Source organism: Terrapene carolina, unplaced genomic scaffold (assembly GCF_002925995.2).
Source record: "Terrapene carolina triunguis isolate 2854851 unplaced genomic scaffold, T_m_triunguis-2.0 Scaffold189, whole genome shotgun sequence".
In the NCBI taxonomy this organism is placed as follows: Eukaryota; Metazoa; Chordata; order Testudines; family Emydidae; genus Terrapene; species Terrapene triunguis.
The window spans coordinates 16,701,931-16,724,633 of NW_020664540.1; positions in this window are offsets into that span (position 1 = coordinate 16,701,931).

The following is a 22,703-nucleotide window of genomic DNA, read 5'->3' on the forward strand; positions in this document are numbered from 1 at the left end:
CTCATCCATTTCCCCAGGCTTTTGCAGAAGCCAGCGTAGAAGGCTGGAAGGGACAAAGAACTGGGGATCAGGCACCGTGCTGATGGGTGCTAAGTAAGGAGATGGATATAGGATAATGTAGACGGACCGGGGCGGAGTGATGAGAGGGGAACCCAGCTCTGAATACAAGCTCACCCACTCTGGGTATGGGCTCATTGCAAGGGATCAGGTTTCATTAATATAACACTGCACATCCCTGCTATCCAGCTGGGAAAGCTGGACGCAAACAAGACACCCAAACCATCCAGGGCAGCTCTTGCATTTCCCCCAGACCCTCTGTTCTGTCTTCTAATTTACACCCCCAACCCCTGTATCTCTGTCCCTTCAGGGAAGGGCACACGGTTCCTTAAAGTGTAGAGTCGAAACAGGCACAACAGAACTACCTTAACTCCCAGCTGACAGTGACTCCCGGAGCTGTCTCCGAATCCTGCCCGGGAATTAACCCCACATTGGCTGCATTGGTGGGGCATCCTGCAGCAGGCTGTGGCAGGGTAGGAGATGCCAAAGGACCTGAGCACCCTGTCACATGCTTAATGGGTCTTCGGAGGTCCTATTTGGCCAATGTGTGCATGCAGGGATAGAGCATCAGAGAAGCATTTACACAAATGAGCCTTAAATAATCTCTTCCTCTTTTTCCTTGGGTGGCTGAAGCAGATGCCATTTCTCCTCCTAGCAGCGAGGACCATAGAATTCTAGAACTGGAAGGGACTTCGAGTGGTCAACTGGTCCAGTCCCCTTCACTCATGGCTAGACTAAGAATTATCTAGATCAGCGGATCTCAACCTTTCCAGACGACCATACCCCTTTCAGGAGTCTGATTTGTCTTGCACACCCCCAAGTTTCACCTCACTTAAAAACTACTTGCTAACAAAATCAGACATAAAAATACAAAAGTGGCACAGCACCCTGTTACTGAACAATGGCTGACTTTCTCATTTTTACCATATAGTTATAAAATAAATCCATTGGAATATAAATATTGTACTTACATTTCAGTGTGCAGTATACAGAGCAGTATAAACAAGGCATTGTGTGAAATTTTAGTTTGTACTGACTTCGCTAGTGATTTTTATGTAGCCTGTTGTGAAACTAGGCAAATTTCTAGAGGAGTTGATGTACCCCTGGAAGACCTCTGCATACCCCCAGCAGTATGTGTACCCCTGGTTGAGAAAAACTGATCTGTACCATCCCTGACAGATGTTTGTCTAACCTGCTCTTAAAAATCATAGGATCATAGGACTGGAAGGGACCTCGAGAGGTCATCTAGTTCAGTCCCCTGCACTCCTGGCAGGACTAAGTATTATCTAGACCATCCCTGACAGGTGTTTGTCCAACCTGCTCTTAAAAATCCCCAATGATAGAGATTCCACCACCTCCCTAGGCAATTTATTCCAGTGCTTAACCACTCTGACAGTTAGGAAGTTTTTCCTAATGTCCAACCGAAACCTCCCTTGCTGCAATTTGCTTCTAGTCCTATCCTCAGAGGCTAAGAAGAGCAATTTTCCTGCCTCCTCCTTGTAACGACCTTTTATGTACTTGAAAACTGTTATATCCCCTCTCAGTCTTCTCTTCTCCAGACTAAACAAACCCATTTTTTCCAATCTTCCCTCATAGGTCATGTTTTCTGGACCTTTAGTCCAGAAAAGAGCAACAAAAATGATTTTCTCCAATTTGTCCACATCTTTCCTGAAATGTGGCACCCAGAACTGGACACAATACTCCAGTTGAGGCCTAATCAGCGCAGAATAGAGCTGAAGAATTACTTCTCTTGTCTTGCTTACAACACTCCTGCTAATACATCCCAGAATGATGTTTGGTTTCTTTGCAACAATGTTACACTGTTGACACATATTTAGCCTGTGGTGCACCAGATCCCTTTCTGCAGTACTACTTCCTAGGCAGTCATTTCCCATTTTGTATGGGTGCAACTGATTGTTCCTTCCTAAGAGGAGTACTTTGCATTTGTCCTTACTGAATTTCATCCTATTTACTTCAGACCATTTCTCCAGTTTGTCCAGATCATGTTGAATTTTAATCATGTCCTCTAAAGCACTTACAACCTCTCCTAGCTTGGTATCATCTGCAAACTTTATAAGTGTACTCTTTACGCCATTATTTAAATAATTGAGGAAGATATTGAACAGAACTGGACCCAGAACTGATCCCTGCGGGACCCCACTTGATATGCCCTTCCAGCTTGACTGTGAATCACTGACAACTACTCTCTGGGAATGGTTTTCCAACCAGTTCTGCACCCACCTTATAGTAGCTTCATCTAGGTGTATTCCCTAGTTTGCTTATGAGGAGGTCATGCGAGAGAGTATTAAAAGCTTTACTAAAGTCAAGATATACCACGTTTATCACTTCCCCCCTATCCACAAGGCTTGTTACCATATCAAAGGAAGCTATTAGGTTGGTTTGACACAATTTTTTATTCACAAATCCATGCTGACTGTTACTTATCACCTTATTATCTTCTAGGTGTTTGCGAATTGATTGCTTAATTATTTGCTCCATTGTTTTTCCAGGTACTGAATTTAGGCACACAGATCTGTAATTCTCCGGTTTATCCTTATTCCCCTTTTAATAGATTGGCACCTTATTTGTCCTTTTCCAGTCTTCTGGAATCTCTCCCGTCTTCCACGACTTTTCAAAGATAACTGCTAATGGCTCAGATATCTCCTCAGTCAGCTCCTGGAGTATTCTAGGATGCATTTTATCAGGCCCTGGTGACTTGAAGACATCTAACTTGTCTAAGTAATTTTTAACTTGCTCTTTCCCTATTTTAGCTTCTGATCCTACCTTATATTCATGACTGCAAACAAATAGCCACGGGCACTTATGTAATTCTGCTAAAGAGTTATTTTATTGCACAAGCCAAATCCAGTAGAGAATATTCTTTCTGTTTGCAGGAAAAGAGTTTTAATGGGGAAAAGAATCATAAAACCAACTGGCTGAAAGGTTCCAAATATTCACGTTTCTCACAAACTCGTCCAGAACCTAATTTCATCGAGTTTGCATCTGCTATATATTTGTGTCGAGTAATTGGAGAGGTGTTTAAGCAGATGAACATCAACAAGAGATGGGCAAAGTTTTAAGGTTCACAGCTTTGAGTGAAGAAAAGCACTTGGCTGAAAGGATTTGGGTGTTTATTTATTGTAGGTCTACAAAACTTGGCTGGAAATCTTGCAAGAAGAGTTTTTTTTCTTTAGCCCGCCAGTTCAATACAGGTGACATTTGTTTTGCACAGAGTCATATGTGTTAGGGCCAGAAAGGTCCATTGGGGTCATCTAATCTAACCTCCTGTATAACACAGGCCAGAGAATTCCACCCAGTAATACCTGGATTAAGCCCATAATTTCTGTTTACAGAATATGTAAAGGTGCTTACTTCAGCCAAGCCAGATGGTCCATTTTTAAATAAATAAATAAGAGTGCTGAATTTTGTAGGAGACAGAGTAGTGGGTAGAGTTATCAGGCCCTAGTCCAGCAACTGGATCTGTGGTGTGGGAGTTTTGTCCCCCATGGAGCCAGCTGCAGGATCAGGGTTTTAGCCTCTGTTAATAAAGATGAGGAAACATATAGGCTCAATTACAGTTGACAGCTAGTGGGGTGGTAGGGTGGTCTAGTGGACTGTTCATTAGTCTATACTAGGAATCAAGAGAAATGGGTTCAAATTCCAGATCTATCACTGATCTGCTGTCTGACTCCGGGCAAGTCTCAGCATCGCTCCGTGGCTCAGTTTCCCCTCCCATCTGTCTTGTCTGTTTAGACTGGCAGCTCTCTGGTGCTGAAAGCTGTCTTATGATGTGTTTGTCCAGTGCCTAGCACGCTGGGGACCCTGCTGTGAGTTGGGGCATAACTGTAATCCAAATAGTAAATACTCATGATTGATAATTTCACTGTGTTATAGATTGACCATCTCAGTACGTTATTCCCGTACGTTGGCATGGGTCCCACATTGGTGGTTTCCTCTGGAGCTACAGAATACCAGCTTGGTCAGCATGTTTCTTATACCTACTATGTAATTATAGGGAAATGAACAAACATTAAAAAAAATACACTTAGTAAACGTCAACATTGACTTCTATCCTGTGTCATTTAAGTTCTGATGGATTTGCGACTAGTAATGTTTGTGTGTCATTGAAGACAATGGCCGTGACCTACTATTGTAGTGGAAAGTTCATTAGTTCTGGTAGATTAGACAGTATTAATTAACTAAGATTAAACATTCTTTTAAACCACCATAAACTGCCATCTCACTGTAGCAGTTTATTAAAGAACATTTTCTGGTTGTTTGCTAAACCAAATGGAAGGGACAATGTAATTATATTTGTCCCATCAAACAGAAAGGTCAGTTGACAAGGATGATGTTTCCTAGTAGTTAATTACAAGTGGATGATTTCATTGATTAAATATATGCGCTTGTTAAACAATGGCACAAAGCTAAGGGACACACAGGAACTCATTTTTTTTTTAAAACATTTTTTAAAGTGTTATTTTCCCCCTGTATAAGTCTCAGGTTGAAATGTAGACGAGTAGTTTTAATGAATTTATCGGTGCTGACAATAGGCTACATTTTAAGGGATTAACCATTCTGCTAAAATACTTCTAGAAGAGTTAAACTCCCTCCACCTTATTCCTCACCCCGACGCCAGGCGTCTGTGCATGGCGTCTCAGCTGCTAATGGTGCGAAATAAAAAGGGTTGTGTAACATAGGCACACTAAGCCCAGGCTCTGTATCAGGTTTGAGCCCAAGTGCCCCTTCTGTTCACACACAAATCAGTCTGACTCTGGTCAGCAAGCGCTCAGGACCCAGGTCCTAGACCCTGCTGAGGGGAGCGGGTCAGAGCCTGGGGCCCTGTGTGACTCAAGTCCAAATACTGCCATTTTGCTGAGTGGACATAGCTCAAGCCACAGACCCGCGTCAGAAGGGACACGTTAGCTTGACTGTGAGATCTGGGTCCCGCAATTGTAAACCCAGGTCTACAATGCAGTGTGGATGCTCAAGCACTGGCTTGGAAACGCTGTGTCCACAAGCCCAGGTCCCACAGATCCAGGTCTACAGTGCAGTGTAGATGTACCTGAGACACCATCCTAGCTGTAGAATGGTTACGGCAGACATGCAGAAGAGGGATCGTCTTATGGTTAAGGTACTGGACTGCAAACCATTTCTGTCAATAGATGGATGGATCACTCGATGATTGCCTGTTCATTCCCTTTGAAGCACCCGGCATTGGCCACTGGATACTGGGCTAGATGGACCATTGGTCTGACCTGGTATGGCCATTCTTATGTTCTTGTGCTCATTTCCGCCAGCTGAGGATCTAGTGTGGGGGTGAAACTCACTCCAGCATAGAGGGGCCACTCCAAAGGATGGGCGTAATTTCAGACCTATTTTGAGGCTTTAGGTGGTGTCTAGGCCTTTAGCTGGGCTGCTGCAGAGACTGAATTCCAGCCTAGAAGTATTTCCGAGCGCCGAGTCTGCTGTAGGGTTCTCTATTCTCATCAGCCACCTAATTAACTAACAATTCCAAATGACCTTGAAAATCCAATTAAAACCTCAATAATCAACCTGTCACTCTTTCTCTGGGAGAGATCTCTGTTAACCAGGTCGGGATATGGTGTTATACACTCTCAGAGCACAAAAGAGAAGCGTGTTTTCAAGCATGAACCGAGTTACAAATACACATAGAAACAGCAATTAAGAGAAGCCAACCCCTTGAGGTGAGGAGCTGGGGGGATTGTTTTATGTCTGTTTAAGAGCTGGAAAAAACCTGGTCCTTAAATCAAATGGTTTTGTATCTGATTTCACCTTTGCACAGCCTTGAAACCGGAGAGGTTTTCATGTAATGTATTCAACTTAGAAGGACCTAATAGTCCCAAGCCGTCTAGGGACTGGAATGTATAAGGAGTTCGCTTTGAAGAGAACATATTAAACCATTCCACAGACTATCTACAGTTCATTATCTTTGAAATAAAATTATCCGAGCAGCACTGCCACCATGGAGCAGCACAGCCAGGTGCGGCAGAAAGAAAATAATAATTTTCATCTACGATTTTAAATGCCAAAAAACCGAGACGCAAGTAACAACCTTTTGCACAGTTGTCTCTCTGTCTAAGCCGTCTGCAGGCAATGGCTGATCGGCAAGCAACGGCACTAAAAGATACCTGGGTGATATCCAGCTGAGATATGTAAATCAAATGGAATTTTTTTTAAGCCTACAAACATTGCTTCGCTGCTGTGTTACTCAGTTGCATGCAGGTCTATCCACTGATTTCTATCTATCTACCTGTATCTACGTGGCCCCATCACCACAGTATCTGAATACTTCACAATCTTTAATGGATTTGTCCTCACAACCCCTCCTAAGGTGGTATTATTGCCGTTTTACAGATGGGGAAACTGAGGCACAGAGCAGCTAAGTTGGTTGCCCAAGGTCCCCCAAGGGGTTTGTGGAGTATGGACTTGCACCCACGTTTCCAAGGGTACAGCTACACTGTAAAAAAAATAATCTTATGGCCGTGAGTCTCAGAGCTCTGCCTGCTGACCCAGGCTCACACGATAGCACTCAAAATAGCAGTGTATCTGTTCCTCCTTGGGCTCCCAGACCCTCGGCCAGTGGGCCTGTAGAGAGTTTAACTGTATCCCCAAGTCTTCGGCTAGCACCCTTACCACTGGACCATCCTTCATCTCTAATGTCAAAGGGGAGGGACCCTGGATCGGTCCATGTTTGCTTCTGGAGGGAGTTGCTTTCTTCCCAGGGGTCCTGGCTCTAATTCCCAGGAGGGTTCCCCAGGTAGCATTAGGCTACGGGGGGAGGGGGGGGGAGGGGACTGAGCTCTGGGAGGAAAGAGGTCAGCCCCAGCTAGCTCCCTCAATCCCCTACTGCTGTAGAAAAAAAAAATCTGTTTTCTTCTGGATGGGCTGAACTTGTCCTAATAGCGGAAGCTCAAAGAATCAGCCGCTGCAGTATTGCTGGGGAGCAGAGACTCGACAGTTATTGTCATTTGTTAGATGTCTGCACAGTGCTTCACACAATGTGGTCCAGCATGAACACAAGAACATAAGAACGGCCATACTGGGTCAGACCAAGGGCCCATGTAGCCCAGTATCCTGTCCTCCGACAATGGTCAATGCCAGGTGCTTTGAACAGAACAGGGAATCATCAAGTGATCCATCCCCAGTCACCCATTCCCAGCTTCTGGCAAACAGAGGCTAGAGACACCATTCCTGTCCATCCTGGCTAATAGCCATTGATGGATCTATCCTCCATGAATTTATCTAGTTCTTTTTTGAACCCTGTTATGGTCTTGGCTTTCACAATATCCTCTGGCAAGGAGTTCCACAGATTGACTGTGTGTTGTGTGAAGAAATACTTCCTTTTGTTTATTTTAAACCTGCTGAGGCCTTCAGCCACTAAATGTTCAACAACAGGAATACCATTTTGCAAGTTAGGCCAACCGTAAAAAACAACTTAAAAGCAGAAGACCGTGGAGGGACCATTATTTAGAAGTTGTCAGTGTTGGAGTTTGTGCGGCTCTGTGTAGAAGTTCCTATCCTGTAATGTCAGTGATATTAAAATAGCAGCGTTGGCTCATCCTCCATAATGATCAATTAGGACAAGAGTCGGCCACTTGCACTCACTCCCCCTGAGAAATACCTTACTCTGCAAGTAAAGCCAAATTGAAATGAATGGGATTACTCCCGAAGAAAGGTTCTCCTGAATGTGAGTAAGGATGGTAGAGTCTGACCCTCAATAGCTGGAAAATAAAGGTTGATTTCAGCCCAAACGTTAATATTTTGCCACATTTTAAAACGTTTGAATTTGCTCTGCCTACTTTACAGTCCACGTTTTGTGTGTCCAGGTAACTGAAAAGGCAGGTTTGTTTTCCAAAGTCCTATTTGGCTGGTGAATACAGAGGAAGGAGGGGTTTAAGGTTCAAGCCACTGGACGTGGGCTCAGGAGAACTGCATTCAATTCCTTCATCTGCTACCGATTCCCTGTGTGAGCTTGGACAAGCCATGCCATTTCTATCTGTGAAATAGGAACAGTAACAGTTCCTCACCTCACAGAGGGTGGCGCGGTTACACGCATTCATGCTTGGGGGGTGCTCAGATACCACATGACTACACAGGTCCCACTCATTTAGCTAACTTCACAATGTTTGGAAAGCAGTCAATATTTTTTAAAAAAACCCAGCAAAATATCCTTCCTGAATTGCAGGAAAAGCTGTGAAGTAGGAAGAACATAGCTTTCAACATTGCAGCCATATGTAACAAACACTATGCTGTCTGTTAATTTCAATGGGCTTTGGATCATGTCCGTTGTTCCTGCAGGAAGTAGAAAGAGAGACGTAAATCCTATAGGCTTCCAGATCAGTGCAGGAGGAGTGGAGTGTCTCTTTGCTTAGGAACAAGGAAATGCCAAGATACCGACAATTCTGCTGTGTTTCCCCCAAAGTTCCGGAGGGAGAAGCACACATTCACAGTGGAGACAGACTGCATCTTGGGGAGGTGGGAAGGTATTGTTAATAAGTAAGCCAAATATGGAAAAGAGATTTAAAAATCTGATCCGGACACTGCCAAGGTCCTTTTGAACCCGACACAAGGTGTTCTGATAATCTGCTAGGCCAACGGCATCCACTTTCCACCTCCAAATGGAATCTCTTTACAGCTCAAACAAGCAAATTGGTTTGGGACCCAAAGTTTCCTTTTCTTCCACCGGCACCGTTTCTTCTCTAGAACAGAGCCACAGAACATCCCACACCCATGTCAGCTCTCTCCTCCTCAATGCTGCCTTCTTATATCTAAATAACCATACAGCCCTCATCACCATAGGTGGTAAGTGCTTCATATGCATTAATGGATTTAGCCTTACAGGGCAGGGAGGTCAGGAAGCTCTCTCATTCCCATGCTACAGGTGGGCAGCTGAAGCATAGAGAGACTAAAGTCCAGATCCTTAAAGGTATGTAGGTGCCAAACTCCCATATGAGTTTTCTGAATGCCCATGGGAGTTTGGCACTTCTATACCTTTAATGATCTGGGCCTAAGTGACTTCCTCCAGGGGACCTGCCGCAGAACTGGGAATGGAATTCCACGCCCGTGGCATGATTACATTGGGTATGCTTGTTACCATAGAAATATCCTTAAACCGTCCTACCTTGTTCAGAGCATTTCACAGCGCCCTCTCTCCTATGCACAGCTCGCCTGTCCCACCCCGCACTGTCGATTCACCGTTGGTGTGGCACACATCCCATACTGGGACAAGGTGCATTGAGTGGCGTGAACGTCTCATTGGCTGTAGTGCTGGTTGAAAATTTTCCATCAAAACTTTTTTTCAGATGGAAAATTGGGACTTTCGATTAAACCAAAATTCATGGAAAGTATCTGTACATAAGCATCTAGTTGATTTTAAGCCAACCCCCACCTGCATCCATTTTAGGGATTTTCAGCCATGTTCAGAAATTCAGGAAAGGAAAGTGCCCCTCCCGCACCCCCTGATTATCCCCAAATCGCCTCGGTTTAAAGCTGCTGCCTACAGCAAGCCCAATGGCTGTTAACGATTCACTTTGAAAATTCAAAAGGCGCCATGTGGTGACAATGTCACAGTGAGAAAGCTTTGTGCAGGCCCATTCGAGCATGAAAACGTGTGCAGGGCTCCAGAAGGGGAAGGCATGGAGCCACAGAAATGATAGGAACGCAGCCAAGGCATCAGAAAGCCGCTTTCCCCGTGAGCAACCAGCTCAGAATGCAGCTGCGCGTGAGGAGCCAACAGTGCTGGCACTGTCACGTCCTCCTGGCCTCTCTCGTTGGCACTGAGGGAAATATTCAGTTGAGCGTTCCTGTCGGGGGAGGATTTGTTCCCGGGCTTTGCCACCGTGAGGACGTCCGTTGACACAATGGTCAAACCTGACAGAACATCCTGTCAAAGCTCTGTCTTCAACAGGTACCATTAAAAACAGAGAATGTAAGCAAATAGCAAAACGTGCCATATACTACCAGCCTGGATGGGCGTGATAGGGTGAGGGGTGCTTAAAGACCCATTTTACACTGAAGCCTTGTGTAAATATATTACTAGAGAAACCCAGCAACAGAAGTATTGTAGTAACCTACTGGCCAGGTGAGTCTTTATCCCCCTCTAGTGTCTTGAGCATGTAAAGAAGGTTATGAGCTCATTACTCGCCCCCTTGCTATGGAGCCCGTCCTTTAGAGTCATAGATTCCAAGGACAGAAGGGACAGTTGTGATCATCTTGTCTGACCTCTTGCGTTACACACGTCAGAGAACTGCCCCAAGTGCTTGTTAAAGAAAGAGTCCTTTTCGTGGCTAATGGCTGGGAAGAGGCAAGTGCCAAGTCTGGAGCCGATAAAAAGGTTGCCTTGACTCCGATTCAAGCCAAGGTGAGCACAATGCAGCGTACTAACCACTATACGATCACAACATGAGACCCTCTGCCACTGGACCTGTTTGCTGCTCCAGCAGTAAAGAGTCACGCTTCTGCCTCTGAGGTTCATTTCCTACAGACGACCTGAGCAGGGGTATTGTGACAATTGTATCAGAAGGTACCAGGATCATGACCTGGGGACATTTAGTGCTCACATGGCCTATGGTCTCTTGCAGAGGCCACGTTTTCCTGGCACTGTATAATGATAAAACTCCAATAACTCTAACGGGAATCACACAACTAAATGCTTGGCCGCTCTTTGGAATTCACTCCTGGAATCTCCCCACTTACGCTCATTTGGCTGGCCATGGGAAGAAGCTACATTAGCATCACGTGATATTATTTGATTATATCAGACAGCCGGTTCCAGGTAGTGGTAGGAAATTCACATGCAAGAACCAAGGTGGCTCTTGTGGTTGAGAAAGGTCCCTGGATTCTATCCCCTCCATGGGAGGCTTAAATTCAGCCCAGGTCAGCAGTGACCAAAGGTTATTAACATGTGACTCATAGAGTCCATTGGACGGCTGCTCAGGTGCCTGTGTGAAATTGGCTCCAACTTTTAGTTCTATTCCTAGTAGAACTGTTTCCCCCACCTCCCCAGTCACAAAACAACCACCTCACCTGGCAGGAATTAGCACCTATAAAGGCATCAGGTGCAGAGAGGCAGAGGACTGAACGGGCATGGAACCTGAGCGACAGGCCTTCTCAAACTCCATAGGTGGTCCGCCAGGGTTCACGAGTATCAGCAAGGTAGTGTGGGGAATGGGGCGGCTTATACTAAGCGGCCTGTGCTGCTTCTGTTCTGGGGTTAAAGGACTTCATCTTTTAGAGCATCGGGCATCTTTCCAAACATGATATTTCAATAGCTAATTAAACAAACAAAAGCCCTGATCCTGGATTGGGATTCTGTATGGATGCAGGTGTCCCTGCTAAGAGATTCCAAAGCAGGAGAAGGGAAAAATCCTAGGAAAAACAGAGAGCTATTTCTGTTTCCTAAATAATGTCGCCATCACATGATTGCATGAAGACCAAGACTATAACAGGGTTCAAAAAGGAGCTAGATAAGTTCATGGAGGATAGGTCCATCAATGGCTATTAGCCAAAATGGGTAGGGATGGTGTCCCTAGGCTCTGTTTGCCAGAGGCTGGGAGTGGGCAACAGGGGATGGATCACTTGATGATTACCTGTTCTGTTCATTCCCTCTGGGGCCCTGGCATTGGCCTCTGTCAGCAGAGAGGATACTGGGCTAGATGGACTTTTGGTCTGACCCAGTATGGCCGTTCTTATGTTCTTATGATTGTCACTAAAAGCAATTACCAAAGGAGCTGCAGGAAAGATGCAATTCCTATGCAGTTTCATGGTATTGTATTTACTTGGTCCTGTGAAATGCAGTTACATGCTGCTACCACTCACTTACACAGTACCAGGTGTCATCTAACAGAATGCATTAGCACACATAAAATCCACATGCAGTTCTTTTCTTTCTTTTAAGCTTAAACTTTTAATAAGAATCGGCTGTTTCTTCTGCTGCAGTTTGAGCCAGATTCCTTCCCTAATATCGCATCAGTGACACAGAACGGCGTGCTATTGGAGAAATTCTATTTTAAACTGAAAGCCCAAGTGGAATAGGTATTTACTGATTTGAACATGAGGGAGGAAGTGGGACTTCAAGATACCTACTCAGTAGTACATCAAAAAGAGGAGATTTAGTGCAAGTCTCCTACTGAGATACTCATTAATGATACTTTCCTCCTAAGCCATAATGCAATTGTCAGCTCACAATTGCTTTTTAAACCTCAGGAAGGCGGTGGTGTTTTTTTTTAAACACAACCTTTCATTTTCTCCAGATGTGCCAACTTTGCCATGTGATAGCGACATGCTGCCTGCTGTAACGGCCAGCCTAAACGAGGGGCTCAAACCTACAGCCACTCACATGAACATATAACTTCATTCCGAAGTGAGACCCATTGACTCTGGTGGAATAATTTTACACAGGGGTGTAAGAGTTTGCAAGATCAGGCCCTAGGAAGGCCACAGAACGTTTGCTCCACTGGCAAGCTAGAAAAAAGCGTGGTGATTCCGAGTTCATTCATCTGGTACATTTGCGTAAGGGCTTCTGAATAAATAATTCATTTCCTTCCCATCAGACTCTCTTTAACCTTATTCCCACGCCCTGCCTTGTCCCATACTTTCCTTCCTATCTTGATCTTTGAGGGATGCTGCTATGAGTCTTTGTCACTCTCTGATTTCATTTGTTTTATTGTTGTTACAGCAATGCATTGATATTCCAAAGCGCTCAGTCATGATCAGGGCCCTGTTGTGCCAGGCGCAGTGCAAACACATGGGAAGGCCCTGCCCCTGCCCTGACAAGCTTACAGTATAAACAGTCCTAAACCATATTCTCCCTCTCTCCCCACTGTCCAATGTGCCCTATCACTGCCCAACCCACAGAGATGGCTTCAGGCCCAGGGGAGATGGAAGCAACCCATTCTAGCTACTCAATATGTCTAGCTTCCCCTCCAGCCTCTGTGACCCAGGCATTTCTTGATGCCAATTGGTGGCGTGCACAGTGGGTGCATCGAGATTTGCAGGGATCCCTAGCTCAGTTATATGCATAATAATTCACTAAAGGAAGCTAGTGACCCACTAGTCGTCAGAACCATTGCAAAAGGTAGGCAAGGATGATACTGAAGGAGTTATGTGCCTAGACTGGAAATTATGTTCTTAAAGTCTGTGAGTTAAAGCAGGTCACCGGGGGTGACAAACACGGTCATTTCAGACAGGCAGGAGATGCTTATCTATCTGTCTGGTTAAATGCAAATTGTGTATTGTATACTGCACAATGAAGGCCTCTTTGCATTCTGAGCCACCAGCTTAACAAGATTAAGAAATTGCAAAATCTATCGAGAGGAACACACAGCAGGAGGGGGTTCGGTTTAACGATCAAAGGACTGTTTTGATGTGTCTGGGGTTGCAAAGGGGAACCGTGCTATCCTTCAGCCAGGGGACAAGCTGCCAGCTGGCTTGTCTTATGAACGTAGGAGCACAGCCCGGCTGGCTGTTAGATGCTGGGAGAGAAACGTTGGGTGAGTTAACCTTTATGAGATAGGGGAATGTCTTGTCAGTTAAGTTTAGGCTCTAGTATGCGCGTTATGATGTAATTGTATGTAGCCCTTTGTTTCCATTGGCATCTCTCTTCTTTGATAAATAAACTCATACCGGGTTTTACTCTAAACGCGTCCAAGTGCTGGGTGTTACGCAGAGCTGTGACCGATGGTGTAACTGGCCAGCTGGGGGGTGCTGTCCTTCGGGAGCAGAGAATCCGGGAATTCTGCAAGTGTCCAGTGGATCTGGGGCTGGGCGCCCCAGGGGAACGCTCGGAGGTTGGAGTGTGCCGGTCACTACCTGTGAAGGGAGAACGGGGCTGCGGAGCAGGAAGGCAGTGCCTGACCCATGGCTTCCTCGTGCTAAGCGAGGTTCCTCACTCCTGGGGAGTGTCACGGCCCCTTTGCTGGTCGCTAGGGCTAGTCCTCCTGTTAGTGGAGGACAACGCTCTTACCAGTGCACTGGGGCTCCCTACATCAGGAGAAGGGGCCTGCACGGCCTCTCCTGCCTCTCTGCAGCCCTTGATGGCAGCCCCAGCTCATTTCCCCCAGAGGTGGAAGCAGAGGAAATGTTTCTAGGATGCTTATCACCACAGCAGCCAAACGTGTCCAAAGAAGTCACATTGTTGCTCTCTCCCCACTACAATCAGTCTAGGCCTCTCCCCATCTTCCCACAGCCCGTTCTCAGCTCAGTAATTTTAAGCCCCTCTGAGACATCAGATCTCCATCCGCTCTGACCTCATCTTGGCCACTCCAGCTCTCGACAGCCTTTCCCCCTCAACAAACACTTAAAATAACACTGGTGTATGAAGGCTAAAAAGCCTGATGAGCTTGGCAAGCTATTTTCCCAGTACAGCCAGTTCTAAGCCAACCTACTTACAGCTGTTTTCCTGCGATTATTTCATCATGTTGAGAACACCCCAGTCAGGGCTTCCTAAGATCTGAAAATAAACTTTATATGGAACCTAATAAATTAATAACAGCAGGAATACGCTTGAATAGGAGCCTTAAATAGAGACCCACACTAAACACACAAACTAATGTAATACAGTTACCTCTAAAGGGGGGAACAAAGGTATGCCTTTTAGCTCAGGGAGGATAAGGTCATACTTTTAGAAGCAGAGCTCCCAGGTTCAATTCCTGCTGCCGCCAGAGTTGGTTGTAAACTTTTGGACAAAATATTTTTTGTCGGGAGTTGCCAATTCTTGTTTGTGTTTTCCGCTGCAGAACAAAAACAGATTTTGAAACCTCAAAATGTGTCACACACTGGAGTTCCAGTTTTCCAGCTAGCCCCACGGACAACCCCTGCTGCAGCTGTTGCATTACATGTGTAATGGCACACTGCACCAGTTTAGGACAGGAAGTCAGGAAAACCCTATATAATTAAAACTGCATGGGGAATGTAGGTAGAATTTAGCAGACCGTAGAACCTTTTGTAAACAGTGCTGTGGAATCTATCATGACAAGAAATAGGGAGGAGTACATTTTCACAGCCCCAGTAAAAGCCTATGGGCCGTTTCTTTATGTTGCATCACCACCTCAATGGTGTGGAGAATTGGGCCCAATGCATTCAGCAGAACTGTGGGGCAGTATTGACTCAGAGAGACCACTACCTTCTGAACCACCAACACCATTTCAAATAAAATTCTGGACTCAGCCTGGCCCTAATGAACTCAGACAGTCCGAAACCTCGTGGGGGTGGGGAGATGGCTTCAGAGGACTTGTGGCCAGGCTGCTACTTGTTAGGTCTTTTTGGTTCGTTTGTGCAACCGAGGACAACAATATAGATCAGCACTGCAGTAGGCGGGTTGTTCTAATGTTTATCTGCAACTTTCCCTATAAAGGGGTCATGACAAAACAATGCAGAATGTGTCATTAACGATAAGAGTGATTTTAAAATGCAGCAGTGAGATTTACAGAGCAGGCTTTCATCTGAATTAGCCTCTTGATTCGCAGGTTCCTGCTCTTAGTCCCCATTCCTTTTGCCACTTCCAGAATAAGAGGCCTCTTGCTGGCATCAGTCATGGATGGAGGCTTGGTTAGCATTTGTATGCGGATAATATACAGCTCTGCATCTGTTCCTGCAGACTCAGAGGGGAATTGTCTTGTTTAACTTTGTGTTTTCATGCAGTTCGAGGATGACAGAGGGTTTTTTTTTTTAAACGAAATGTTGAACAAAGAATGACATTTGATTAGCCCACAATGCCTTTTGAACGGCATTTCCCCTCAGTTCTTTTGTTCCTTCTGATGACTTCACTCTGATTTGCATAGCAAATGAAAAAATAATAAACCCCATCTCACTGTTAAATTTAGATTTGGCATTTGAGAAGCGTGACAACTATATTACCTGGAATTGTGATTGTTTAGCGTAGAGACATTCCCAGCCTGTGCCCTACCTTTGTATGGTCCGATCATAGGCAGATAAGACATCTGAAAATGTGAAGACTCAAGATTTATATTTTAATCCTCGCTTCCGCTAATGAGTTTGGTATTATTGTGATGGTCTCTGAAGTGCTGGCAAAAATCAAAGAATGTGAGTGATTGATTGGGTGAGGTGACAAGAGCATTTTCACCTGCCAAACGGAGGATAAACAATCTCAGATCAACAGAAGTACTCTTGGAAAAGAGTAATAAGGTGTTTGTTAATTGATGGAGAGCATGGGAGAGGATGGGAAAAATCCTGCTGTTCGGAACTGTCTACAGAGGCTAGCACAGTGGGTTCCTGGTATGGCCAATTCTTAGAATTTTACTATCCGTCTCACACAAAAAAATCAAAGCACCAGCTCCAGGAGTCAAGGGATTATATCAGAATCTCAGTTTTCCTTTTAAAAAAAAGTGTCTAGTCCTCATGGTTGCAGAGAAAAACATCATTCTAGTGCACCCTTAACAGCTCAGAACCTAGAAGCTAATTAAAACCCCCCCACATTTATTGTTTTTTTTAAATCTCATGATTTTCAGGGCATGATTTAGGATTTTTTTGGTGCTTGGGGGTGGCAATACTGGGATAACAACAACGATGCTAGCAGAGGCACAGGCCAAGTGCTGTCTGGCCTACTAGCATGTTATGTTTCTAGGAAGCTGTTTGTATTCAGTCAGAGCTTGGCAGATATATTCATTTGGAAGTTTCTTGTGAGGACGGCCCAGTGTTTATTTTGATATTATTGAAAAGATTCCAAATGGAACTGTAATCCGTACAATGGATCCTGGATGAAGCTATTATAAATTCAAATTACACACAGAAATGCCAAGCTACAAATGAAGACTTAAGGAAGGCAGAGTCTAAGGCTCGGGTTAGTATGCAATGCAGTGATTTTGTTTGTGACAGGGGAATCGTTTGGATTTCATGAAATAGCCAAAGAAAATCTCTTCTAACAAAAACGGATTTGCAGTGGAGATACTCTGACCTGCATAACAGCGATGCAGTCAACTGCTGACCCACAGAGAAAGCAACTACCCAAGGTAACAAATCCAGCTATTAAATGCCTTCTTAAATCTCTTATTAAAATAGTACAGGGATACGCTACACGGGCACAGTGGAATCCACTTAATAAGGAAAGCCCCAGTAGACAGTCTCGCATCCCAATTATGCAGCTGTTCCAATTAACAGAAGGCGTTTTAGAGCAGGAGTGAACCTGCTACATTAATGAAGGCAGACAGTCAGGTGGGCCTCGTACTGGGGAAGGCAAGCTGGGAGCAGGTCAGTTGCAGCCCAGTGCCAATTGAGCACGCTGGGGGTTGAGTGGATTGGATTGGATAACTGGCTATACTCACCCCCCACACCCCCCACGTCACTACGGAAAGCAGCAGTTAGCAGAGCAAACAGAAGTCTTCAGCTGTTGGTCCGTGGTGGGGTTTGGGAACAGGGTGTGAAAGGGAGTCACTTGGTCAGTTTCACTCAGAGGTTCAAGTCCGAGAGGTCCGCAGGGTCTCTCACTAATACAGGTGGCCGGGCATCTTTTTCCGTACGCGTCACAAGTCGATAACTGGATTGTTCAGCCATCTGACTGACGCCGCGTGGAGGGTAGCGAGATGTTGCAAGCCACCCTCCAATCGTCTAATTGTGCATGTGTATGACTGTCTGCATTGCTGCCCCGCCGTCACACTGTGAGCATGGGGCAATGCCAAATTTCTGCAGTGCAGCAGCCATGCTGGCTATGCCAGTCAGCGGCCTGCTAAGCCTCATCCAGGATCTGTGTCCCAGGCTGCAAATAAGTGAACGTAAATCAGGACTGCTGAAATTTGCCAGCACGCCTGTGAGGACATAGCTGTTGGTCCGAATATGAAGCATGCGCTGCGTATTTGCACCTGTTAGAACCATTTTCAACCTTGTAAGCTGCAAGTTGGGTTTTTTTTGGTTACAGACATCCATGCAGGTTTAAGGCTGATGGCAGGTCCTCAAAGTTTTGAGGGAGCTATATGAGTCAACACATAAATTAATGGCAATTGTGGCTAAGACAACAGGTGGTTGTGGTCAGCTCCGAATCAACAAGATGGACGTGATGACTTCTGCACCATATTTCACTGGAGCAAATCCCATGTCAGGACTAAAGTTTGTAGAACATTTGACTCTGCTTCTGAGGAGGTTCCTGCTAGCTTCTGGTTCAAGACAGTGCAGGAAGTGATCTTTGTCTTTACATGTTCTAAGTGCCTTAACTGTTCACAACCTTCTCGCTGAATAAGTCTGTGGCCAATCAACCCTTTATAGCTTGTGCTGAGGATGGTTCACTCCCGTTGCAGACAATTATCACTTATTTAGGACTCAGACTGGACGGCAGTCTAACACACTGGGCCCATTTAGATAGTAAGACAATTATTTGTTGAATTTTTTAGGGATGCAATGTGCCACATTCAGGCCACGACGGTTTGTGAAGTCATGTTGTTCACGAGCATTACATAGCTAGGAAGTGCTCTCGAGCAGGGGCTGTCTTTTCTTTAGGCTTCAGCATGGCCAGCCCAAGGAGACCCGTGCTGTGATGCGGTAGTGCCCCGAGGCCGCAACCACAAGACAAATAATAAAACACTGGATAACTCTCGGGTATTCGTGTGCCAATCCTAGAAGTTCCATCAATGTCAGCATGAATTACCCTTTATCTGAACAGATGAGAAGCTTGTTGTCTCCTGTTTACGGAGAAAGTTACCTCAGAACGCACATTCTCATGCTGGCCTGGGCCCGGTATGATTCAGGAGGTTACAGATCCTGGGCATACATTTGCACACTTAGCGCTCCCCAGAAAGGAGCACACACCGGTACAATTTAAGAACCACTTCACAGCCCTTTACAGCTCCCTTACGCTTACTGACAGGCTACCATCTCAACCTACACGGTCACCTACCCATCCTCTGGTACTCCACCTTACAGCCGACCATACCCTTTGCAGTCTAACGCACTAGGCCCTGCTACGGACATAACCTACACAGTTCTGTGTAGAAACGAGGCATACTGCATCCAGCCGGTACATGTGCAGCTCCTCCCTTTGCTCACACACAGCAGAGGGTACAAAACATCGATCTCGTATCCCAGTTGCAGCTCTGTCACACACTGCAAAGTAATCTACAGATCTTGCAAATACACCTCTACCAAGCAGAGGGAACTACTGCCTCCGCCATTCACTACGGCTGCTCCTTCTCACACTGAGCGCACTCACTTTACCTGGAGTGCATGCAGATAAAAAAAATGCTTAAATTGCTCTCATATCTCAGCTTACTACTGACAATACCCTTTATAATAACCCCCTGTGCCCTGATAATTATTTAACAAACACAATTCTGCAATGAAACAATGCACAGGGGCTCCTGACAGTACACACGCCACCCTTCTCTTTGCTCACACACGTCAGACTGCGCAAAACACCGATCTCCTAATATCATAATCACAGCTCTGCCGCACACTGTAAAGTAACTCGCACCTGTCCTCGGGTCAAACACACACCTTTACCATGCAGGCCCAATAGCTGACTCCATCATTTAGTATAGGTACAGATGCTCCCCGGGTTACGCAAGATCCGACTTACGCAAATTTGACCTTACACAAAAAGTTTCATAAGGCATAAATCAAATTTTTGAGTTGCGGAAAATATTGCATTGCGTACGGGAACGCAAAGTACTGTAGTGCGGTGTGCGGAGGAATACAACAGTAGCATCTCCTACAAGGGAAGGCTTTGCGCTCTCACAGCCTCTCAATCTCGTGTTATTTCAGTGATACTTTATTTCTGTTATTTCACCCTATTATTTCATTCAAATCATGCCTGTCTCCTCCTCTCCTTCCTCATCTACCAATTGAGCCCATTGTCATCCACCACCAAAATGCAGCCTTCAGTGTGCCAGGATAACAATAGGAGTAAGGTAACTGCAATATTTTTGTTGTAATTGTTTTTTATGCTTGCACAATATACGTTTCCGACTTACGTCAAATTCGGGTTACACAAGGCGTTCTGGAACGGAACGATTGCGTAAGTCGGGGAGCGTCTGTACACCTGACACACTGGCTGCACCTGGCATGTATGCAAATACCCACTGGTCACTGCCCGCTCCAGGGCAACAGAGTTAATACAGATTGGGCAACCTTCTTTTCCTCCCTTTTTGCCTTTGAACAGTGTTAGAGGGAATCCTGCCTGTGAGAGTGAATGGGTTGTAAAAGGCGGCGAAGAGCCGTGGGGTAGGCAGAGTAAAGGTGTGAGTGTCAATGGGGCAGAGCTGAAGTTTTCACAAGTTTGAGTTCTGCTCAACTCAATATTCTGCTAGACCAGTGGTTCTCAAACTAGGGCCGCCGCTTGTTCAGGGAAAGCCCCTGGCGGGCCGGAACGGTTTGTTTACCGGCCAAGTCCGCAGGTTCAGCCGATCACGACTCCCACTGGCCGTGGTTCGCCGTCCCAGGTCAATGGGGGCTGCAGGAAGGGCGGCCAGCACGTCCCTTGGCCTACGCTGCTTCCTGCAGCCCCCATTGGCCTGGAGCGGCGAACCGCGGCCAGCGGGAGCCACGATTGGCCAAACCTGCAGAAGCGGCAGGTAAACAAACTGGCCCAGCCCGCCAGGGGCTTTCCTTGCACAAGCGGCGGCCCTAGTTTGAGAACCACTGTGCTAGAGGTTTTTTGCCACTGAATTTCCTAGTTCTTTTTCAATATGTTGTTGGCAGGAGTTAGTAGTCACTTAGGCAGTTGTACATATCATGGCCCACAATTAGCATACTAAGCCAGCCCTTCCTGCCCACACACACCAGTTGAGCCCCACCAGACCTGCGCTGACACACCTCCTCAGCTATGTTCCTGACCCATTCACTGTGACACCCTCTGCAACCTGGCCCCTCCTTGCTACTACACCCAGGGCCCCCCACCTCAAGCAGGGAATGCCTCTCCCTGAAGTCTTCACTCCTAGCATACGAGAACATAAGAATGGCCCTACTGGGTCAGACCAAGGGTCCATCTAGCCAAGTATCCTGTCTACAAACGCTTCTATTGCTGTTACTTCACCTCCCCCCCAATAACCTGATTCACATGCGGTGCCTGGAGCGAAGGACAATTGGTTACACTGGAACGGTGTTCCTGGTCGTGTTTCACCATGGATGGAGGATGGAGTTTGTGGCAGGGCCGGTGAGAGAAATCACAGACAGGGTTTCCGTTCCAAAACGCTGACAATTGTATGTTTGAGAGAAAGGTCCTGACCCCTCTCCGACAGAGGGACCCCATCTCCGAAAAACAGCGACGGGTCAGAGCTTGCAATGTTTCTGTGCCACACAGTACACATTTTCCGGTCAGCCAGGGGAAGTCGTGGAATCTCTTCACTGGAGGTTTTCAAAAAGACAGGATAGCCGCCTGTCTTGGATGGTTTAGGCACAACACATCCTGCACCTTGGCAGGGGGTTAGACTAGATGACCCATGCGGTCCCTCCTCACCCTGCGGCTCTATGATCCTGTGAGTCCCTCCAATGTTATGTTCTTCCAACACTTGTTAATTGCCTTCATATTGTTGCTGTAGCAAGAGTTCAGAGAAATAATCAGCCAAATTAGAGAAAACTCTCACAGCTCCGAGACACAAATCTCTCTTTGGTCCAAGTCTGCTTTCATACATTAAATGAGGTGTATACTAGGAATAAGGCTTGAGTGAATCGCCACACGTCCGGTAGATCTCAACTTCTTAGGTCACCAGTTAGACAGTGTAATGCAGGCTACGTCTCTCCACCGAAATCAGGCTGTCGTCAGAAGTCCCCAAGTCTTGATGTTCTCCTTGCTCTCCTACAAATTTCTGCAATCTTGTGATCCAGGAATCATCCAGAATCCACACTGGCAACTCTGGCGTGGCACAAACTTCTCTTTCTGCAGCTATCAAGGTACCTGCACCGTGAGTTCCAAACCGGCATCTTTGGAAACATCACATTCAAACTGGCTACAGATTTTCTCAAACAACCAATACAAGGCTTGCCTACCACCCGTCCTCATTTCTTCCTCCTCTGCAGCTGCCACCCCTCTTCCTCTCCCTGTCTTCCCCCTGTCCCACCCTCCACCAACCATGTACAAAGTCCTCTGGCTTCTCCCAACCTGAGATAACAAAAACTTGTTAGATCGGCAGCTGACTATTCTTCTGAATTCACACTACGCCTCCATAAAACACATTATGTTACAACAAAGACAACTTGTAGCAAGCAACGTGAATTATTAAATCCTTATTGCACAGGTGTACCAATGTACAAAACATCAATGGAGGGGTGTTCATTAGGGCAATTGGATCAACACATTCCCTCAAACTACCCACGCAAGCACTAAGTGGCTGCATAGAAACCCTCATTCCTCCCCCCCGCCCTCTTGGCTAAAAACTGACCCGGTGAGACCATTTTGACCCACATCACAGCAATACTTTGATCTGTAGTTATGAGCAAAAAAGCCCCAACTAGAAACTTTTGTTAAAAATGGTTATTTTGGGGGACTTGTATCTCTGGAACTCCTAGCTCAAATGATCCCAGTTTTGAGTTATTAACCCTTCTCTGTACTTTCACAAGGCACAGCAAATTTCAAGACAATCCATGCAAGCATGAGGATTTTTCGAGTACTTAGACCTGGTCTACACTACCCACTTACTTCGGTAGAACTACGTTGCTCAGGGGTGTGAAAAATCCACACCCCT